General features: G+C 39.1%; 1 non-coding gene across 1 annotated transcript; it reads left to right on the forward strand.

Annotated features, from left to right (window-relative positions):
* Nucleotides 1-2,232: 2,232 nt before the first annotated feature.
* Nucleotides 2,233-2,304, forward strand: trnae-cuc (transfer RNA glutamic acid (anticodon CUC)). Its single transcript has one exon. It is a non-coding gene; the product is annotated as a tRNA-Glu (tRNA).
* Nucleotides 2,305-8,010: the final 5,706 nt, after the last annotated feature.

Below are 8,010 nucleotides of genomic sequence, written 5' to 3' on the forward strand. Positions count from 1 at the left end.
AATTATCAGACCATATCTTATTTATCTACGTGACAGTGGGGATCTTATGTGACAACATGAACAAATAGAGTAACATGGTTTTCTGTTTCTTGCCTTTAACAGCTCTTAATTCCACTACTAATGATGTCATAGTGAAGTTTTCATTTATTAATCCCTCAGATTAGGAAATTGGCTCCTTTTACCCAGAGATGAAAACAGGGAAGGCACTTAGCCTTATAGGGCATTTTGGGGGCAATTATCAAATACAATAATTTATAGATACACAGTATTATATGCAAACTTTGAATAAATGGACAAACATTATGATCATTTGGTGAATTGAAAAGATTAATCTGATGTGGCACAGTTATAAGAATTCAAAATAAATGTAGCATAATGAAAATATTCTTGCATGAGACCCACTAACTCTTACAGCTGCTTTGAAAGACAAAAAACGTATTTATCTTCCATTCCACTCAAGGATGGCCACACTTGGACTTTCCCTTGGCACATTTAAAACATTGTGTGAGCCAGATAGCTTCTGTTTTCATCATCCAATGCTCTGAGTAGTAGTGTTCCATGCATATGAGGTGCTTCAACACGTCCATGCGTGTTGTAAAGAAACACAGTGTAAGCAGTATTAATGAAAGTGCATCTCTACCTCAAACTCACCAGTGTAACAATTACAGTGTGTGAAATCTAATTTTAAATGGCGATCAGCCTTCTTAACAAATCTCCAATAACAAATAAGCAGAACTCACCTTGTTGAGTGTTTGTTTGTGTGTGTGTGTGTGTGTGTGTGTGTGTGTGTGTGTGTGTGTGTGTGTGTGTGTGTGTGTGTGTGTGTGTGTGTGTGCAGTTTTAAGCATAGCAAGGCACTTCAGGGTTGCCAGGTAGAGCCTTCCTGAAGACCCTGATACTGAAACAGCATTAAAAGCTGCAATGGCACTGTAGTGGTTTTTATCTGCACTTATACTGCTTTGAACTCTTGCACTCTTACATACAGTAAGTTTCTGTGTACCTGTGTACATTTCTGTGTACCTTTAGTAAATAAAGGGATTCTATTCTAATATTACAAATCACTATGTCCAGTGTTCTGATAAATGACATCTTCAAATGATCTTTGCTGTTTCTTTGCATTAAACTTTAAACCTGCCTTTTAATTATTCCATAATATTATACAGGATAGTCTTGACTATAAAGCTATTTTGAATTAAACTTAAATGAAAAAAAATGTAATAAATGGGTTGTTGTGTTTGCAGGTTTGATTCAACACAGGATCAGACAGGTTCCTATAAGTGGGAAAATTAAAAAAAATAAATAAATCTGCTGAAACTGAGTCTGCAACAAGCTATTCATCAGAGAGAGACTATTAACAGACCTATAAAGAAACTGATGTCATATGCATATGATGAACAAGATTTCCTGCTGGATTTGTACTCTCATGTGAAGGACTCTGAGACTCAAATAGGCAGGAGTGTCCTTCCAGCATTACAGCCAGTTTACCAGTCAGCATCTGCAGTCTGCTACATAGACCTCAGAGAGAAAGACCTCCCTCTTCCTAGAAGTGCTGAAACTCCAAACAGTGAAGAAATCAGTGGAGCTTAATGACTGGTCAGATGAAGAGAGTGAAGTGAGGAGTTTCCTTCAGTGTCTGCCATCTCCCAGCTGAGGTGAGTGTGAAGCTTTTATTAGTACTATAGGAGTTGTGTTTAACTTTGAAACTGATGGTGTCACAGCCATTTGTGGCCGAGAGTCTAGAAGAGCATAATTGGCTGTACTCTTAGGGAGAGAGGGAGGGGCATACGCTCTCTCCCCTGTCAATTACAGAGACACCGTGCAATCAAGGGCGTCTATAAGTTCACGCGTCAGAAGGGGGAGGAAAAGACTATTGTCTGAGTACTTAGAATAATATTCCGTATTTTTTGGAGAAAGTTTTCTACAGTGTTTTCATGTAGAGAGAGAAATGAGTGGTTAAAATGTCAGAAACATTAAGGAGACAAATGGGGAATACTATAACAGCTCTTTCCATGTGTTAGTGACACCAGCGTTCCCTCTTTTCCCAGATGGTAAAAAAGAGCCCTGACTCTTGCAAACTTCATTTTTTTGTAGAACAAAGAGAAAGATGAATAACTCGCTTTATGGCCTTTTTCCACTCATGCATACCAATTCCAGTATGCATCCAAACATTGTCAGAATAGTAGGCGTGCAGACTTTGAAAAATGGTTGGGTCAGGTAACCTCTGCAGCTTTCTCCCTGATTGTCTAGTGGTTAGGATTCGGCGCTCTCACCGCCGCGGCCTGGGTTCGATTCCCGGTCAGGGAAAAACCTCTTTTTTTGCTCATATAAAATGACAGATTCTGCATTAAAACATAAAGTTTGTGGGAGTCAGAGTTGAACCGACAGCCTAAGGATGACAGTTTTAACTTCTACTCTACCAACTGAGCTATTGAAAGTGACGTGCAAGTAATCCCACATGTCCAAACACCAGTATGTTGGCAAGAAACACAGCCAGTTTTGGATGTTTCAATTGTTAAGTTCATTTGACACAAAGAAGAAAGATCACATTGTATAAGTTCTTCAGCTACAAACAGATATATCTTTTGAGGACATTTGGAATCATACTGGACTTTGTGTACATGAATAGAGAAAGGCCATAAAGGGTTAGAATAACATTCAGTGCTTTTGGAGAAAAGTTTCTAGAGTTTTGTCATGTAGTGAGAGAAATGAGTGGCTGAAATATCAGGCATTAAAAGTGCAATTTGCACTCATGGAAAGAAAATTGCTTTCATGTGGACCGCATTGAGATATCGAACTGCCTGTGGAACATAACACCTCTTAAGAGGCTAGATTTGTGCTCTCAAGCTGCGATGGTGGTTTTCTCATGGCTTCTAAAAGAAGAGGCTGTGGTCAGGGTGGAGTGAGTCTTTGATAACCAAGATTGTTGTTGTTTTGGCCTTCGAATAGACAACGGCATTACCCAGTGTCAGGTCTTTCTCTGTAAACTGCAGAGAATGATATAGAAGGTAAGAAATGGTCAAGCACAGTTTTATTGGGTGTGTGTCTCTAAAAAACACTAGAGCTCTCTGATACATTTTTGGTTCAAGATTTAATCATCATGCAAATGATTGTGATTAACGCTTTGTCTGTTTAATTCAAATATTATACTATAAACCTAATATTTTAATAGGGTTGGCAACTTTCTAGATCCGATTACTACATGTGTGTGAAGTACAGGTGCTGTAGCTATATGGTATACAATTGTTCACAGTAGCCTAATTATAATATATACAACCAAAAATGCATCTAAAATAAACACCAGAAACCTGGACTAAGGGTAATGTACATAAGTGCATTAAATCTGGGTAGGACTGCTCGATAGATAGGATAACAGCAGAAAAATTGTCCCACCATATAAGCAAAATGAGAGCCTGCTAAGGCCACCAAGAGGGTGCCAAAGACCATGTATTTAGTTCTATTTGTTTGTTTACCTATGTTATGTCAGTGGCAGCTCAGATTTCTTCATAGGGCCCCACACAGGCTTGGGCCAGCCCTGGTATCACAGTGTCGTGCACTGGAAAACCATCAAGCCTGTTGATTATGCTACCAGTGTTGTTCATGTAACTGTGCAAATAAACTGCAAACACAATTACTTTTAGAAGTATCATCCAGTTTGTTTTCACAATTGCCAAAATGTAATGAATCACAGTCAGTGTTCTAAAACAGACCTGGAATGTATTCCTGGCTGACGTGCCCTGTTTCTGGTTACAAAAAAAAATAAAATAAATAAAAATTAATTGGATGAATTTTCAATGAAAGTGCTTCACTCAGCAGCCATTAATGATTCTTCTGTCCAGTAGGAATAAATTGAAATTCCTATCCTTGTATCGGGTGCAGCAATTATGTGTAACAATTGTGAAGCAAAAAAGCCATAGTGAAATTTTAATATAACAATATAGGTACTATAGAACATGATCTGCATGTATATTAATTAGGCTATGCAAATAACACAACTACTTCTGTAGCATATTATTCATGCCTGTTGAATAGGCAGTTTTCTGCTTTGCAGATACTTGAAATATTTTACTAATCTTTCCCAAATCCACTAGGAGCTGCCTTTTACATTAACATGCCAGGAAACACACTGACTGGATGTTTAATCTTTCTAATGGGTAAGCTATATTCTTATAGTCAAGAAAGATATTTTTTTAATTATTAATCAGTTAAGGAAGTCAAGCTATTGCATTTTGCTGAGATGAAGAAATATTACATATCCCTGTACTGGCCAAATAACTAGATTTGATGTGCTATTTTGTGGATTAATCCCATAACTGAATTATTCACTTGGTTTTATAGCCATGGCTAATACTTGCTGTCAAAATGCTGAGGTTCATAAGAACCTCTTTCCTTCATAAAGAAGCTTCCTGTTTTTGAAACTGTTTCAGCATACTAGCTCTTACTGCTCTCTATCTGTTTAACAAATTTTTCGTTGGATTTAATTACTTTCTACCTGGAAACTGGCAACTTCCATGGAAAACTACTTTATCATCACAAACTATATCTAAGGAACTACCACAAACATAAGTAATGTTAACATTTTGTTTTTTCATCATGACTTATGTTCTGCTTCAGAGCACTGAATGCAGCATGTTTATTCTTTGTCATTAGTGGCAGTTTTATCTGTGAGAAGTGTAGATGAATTGCTAGTCTGACAGAGAAGACTCTAGGACTAGAAGTACGCATCCAGACAGCAAGGCGAATGGGTGACTTTACGGCAAAGTAGACGAGCTTCGACCAGCTCATGGCAGCACTACACATCCCCAACATTAAGTAGTAAAACCCCAGAGACCTTCTGCCTGTACTGGCCAGACTTCAGATCAGAAGGTGAGAGAATACAGTCATGTGTTGTGTGGCTCAGATTGTTCACACAGTTAGTAACAGTCCAAACACTTTAATTATAATGTACAGCATGAGACCTGGAAATGTGTGTCTGTCTTCTCCCCAGGCTGAGCTCCAGCTTTGTACTGTCCATCATCAGAGAGATCTATCAGACTGGCTCTGCTCACTGTGTGTCCAGCTTGTTGAGTTCAGCAGAGAACTGCATCAACCTGAACAGCAGAGAGGTGGACTCTGTCCACTGTGCTGCCCTGCACTTCACCCTCCAGCACTGCACAGCAGTCTCTCTCAGCCTGCTTTTCACCTCCATACCAAAGGCGGAGCTGGAGAGCATAGAGCCACTGCTCTAACACGTCTCCCGTCTCAGGCTTGAACTTTTCTTACAATCAGAATTTTAACACAGAACTGGTCTGTTTAGGGAGTGTTATATAAACGTTTATGTACGTTTATGTGTTTTTCACGAGTTTCCTCAAAAGTCATTTTGTGCCAGTATCATTTAGGTTTTATTGAGACTCCTGTCAGGTAATCAGCAATATCCATGGATATTTACCACAGGTGTGTTAGGACAGAATAAAATGACTTTCTGGAGGAACTTGGTAAATTTAGGTGAAATATTTATATTAATCTGAAATTAACTGCCCTGCCACTGTCTGTGTGTGTTTTGTTTTCTCCTTGTTGACAGGCTGCTGTTGCTGAGGCTGCTCCACTGCTACAGTGTCTCTGAACTACAGCAAGGGGCAGCAGCAGCAGATCTGCTCTTCGCTCTGCAGCACAGACTGGATTTCTCCTGCTGCTCTGCTCTGGACCTCACAGCAGAAAAACAGACACACACACTGACTCTGAGTACTGAGGACTGCAGAGTCGTCTCCATGGTCATCCAGAGAGCGAGCTCTCACACACACTCACGCACACACACACACACACAGCTCACTCTACATGGCTGTGAGGGCAACTCTTCCCCATTTTACACACAGTCACCCTTCAGTAAACCACTGACTCAACACCACACAAACTAGGGAAACATTCTGGAAAAGGGGAAATAATTTTATCATTTGATACAAAATTTGTGTAAATAGCATTAATGTTAGTAGTTATGTGAGTGTGTTAGTGTTTTGTGACTCTACATGTTGGTGAATGTTGAGTGTGTTCAGCTGCAATAAAGCCATGCTGCTCCAGTTCCTGTCTCTTCTCTGTGTGGGGACTGATATGGAGTGTGTGAGATGCGCTGTGGCTCTCTCCCGGGCTCTGGGTAAGATGGTGGACCTCACTCAGACCCGGCTGGACCAGCAGGCCTGTAGGTCACTGGCGCTGTTTCTGGAACATTTTGAAGGGCTGTCAGAACTGGACCTTAGCCACTGTCAGCTCACTGACCACTGCCTGCAGCTTCTGTTCCCACACCAGCACAAAGCCCACATCCTGGAGTGAGTGGACAAGCGGGAGGAGGGATGTGTAGAGAGTCTTGATTGTTGAGTCCACAGTGAGCACTAACATAGATATAACACATTTTACTCTTTTTCTCACAATTTAACACAAAATCCGGCATGTGACTGAACATAGAAGCTGTGTGTGTTCATTGTAAATCATTGTATGTTCCTTGAAAGGCTCTATATAAATGTAACTTTGCTCATTCAGTCATATCCTGTGTTCCTTCAAGGACTTATTTTTTTCAAAAGCAAATAGCAAAAAGCTTGATTTTCTTGGTGATTTTATTTGGAAATGACAACCTCTCTCACTGGCTGCCTGGTTCACTGATCACTGCCTGTACTTGGCAGGATGGATCTCTGTGGTCTACAGAATATCCAGACTGCTTGTAGAAACACATGTTCTCATTAAAAAGAGAAATAAGGCATAACAGACTCTTTACGATTTACAGTTTCATGCCTGATAGATAACAAGTCATGTGAAATGATATTTTGTTTAAAATGTCAAAATGCATAATTATCTGGCCATTAATGACTCAGGTCCACTGACACAAATTTACTATTTATTTCTTTGCTCATTCATTCATTTGCTAATTCAGTCATTCGTTTATTCATTCATTCGTTTATTAATTTAATTCATTGATATATAAATCTACAGGTGTTTGTACTACTACACGGTGATTTAATAGAGGGAGGTGTGTTTGGGAATCCTGAACAATGTGGTAATTATAATCCATCTAATTTCAGCCTCAGTCACAATGACATCACTGATGTGTCAGCAAAGAGGATCTATGACACTGTCTCCACCAATAACAATATTCACACTGTGAGGTAACTCTGTGTGTTTGTTTAGGCATTCAAAATAAGGCTGTATTTATTTGAGTTTAAAATTTCAAATTTAAAAGCCTATTTTGATTTTATAGGCTCTTCAACAACAGAATTACAGGCATACAAATCTTCCTCTTAGACAAGTGCTTTGAAGTCTGGTGATGTTGATGTATTGTTGGCACTGTAATGATGAGATTTGATTTTATTAGATTATTGAGACTATCCAAATTATATTTTTGTTTTAAGTGAAAAAAATGTAATGATTAAAAAACATATTTTAGTTTTCTTATGAATTTTAAGATTACATATAAAAATCAAATACTCAAAATTTATTTATAAAGTGTTTTCTAAAATTTTATTTTATTTTATTTTATTTTATTTTATTTACAACAGGTGTTGTTACAAAGCAGCTTTTCAAATGTCCAAGTCCAAGCCCCCAGTAAGCAAGCCAAGGGTGAAAGTGGCAAGGAAAAGCTGCCTAGAGCATGAGGAAGAAACGTTGAGAGGAGCCAAGACTCAAAGGGGGCCCCATCCTCATCTGGCTGTTTAAAGAGAGACATAAATGAAAAAATTAAATAAGCATTTAATGTTTAGTCCAACTTTCTGGAGGTTCTAGACTTGTCCCGATAGTGTGCATGTGTCCGAGACCCAAGTCACAAGAGAACGTCCATTAAGGTCAACAGAGAGTAGCTGGTTGGGGTGGAGGTGGTGTGGGTTACAACAGGGGACATCAGGGGATGATGGGAGTAGCCAAGGCATCTGAGACAGGATGAGGCTCAGTAACATCACGACATCAGGGGTAGGCATACCTCGGCAGAGTCCACTATCAGTCCAGTGTATTAGTGCGATGATGTTTGATTCCTACTCAAAGAACATGTGATACTTT

The sequence above is a fragment of the Electrophorus electricus genome, chromosome 10 (assembly GCF_041902795.1).
Source record: "Electrophorus electricus isolate QZ-2024a chromosome 10, ASM4190279v1, whole genome shotgun sequence".
NCBI classification, from domain to species: Eukaryota; Metazoa; Chordata; class Actinopteri; order Gymnotiformes; family Gymnotidae; genus Electrophorus; species Electrophorus electricus.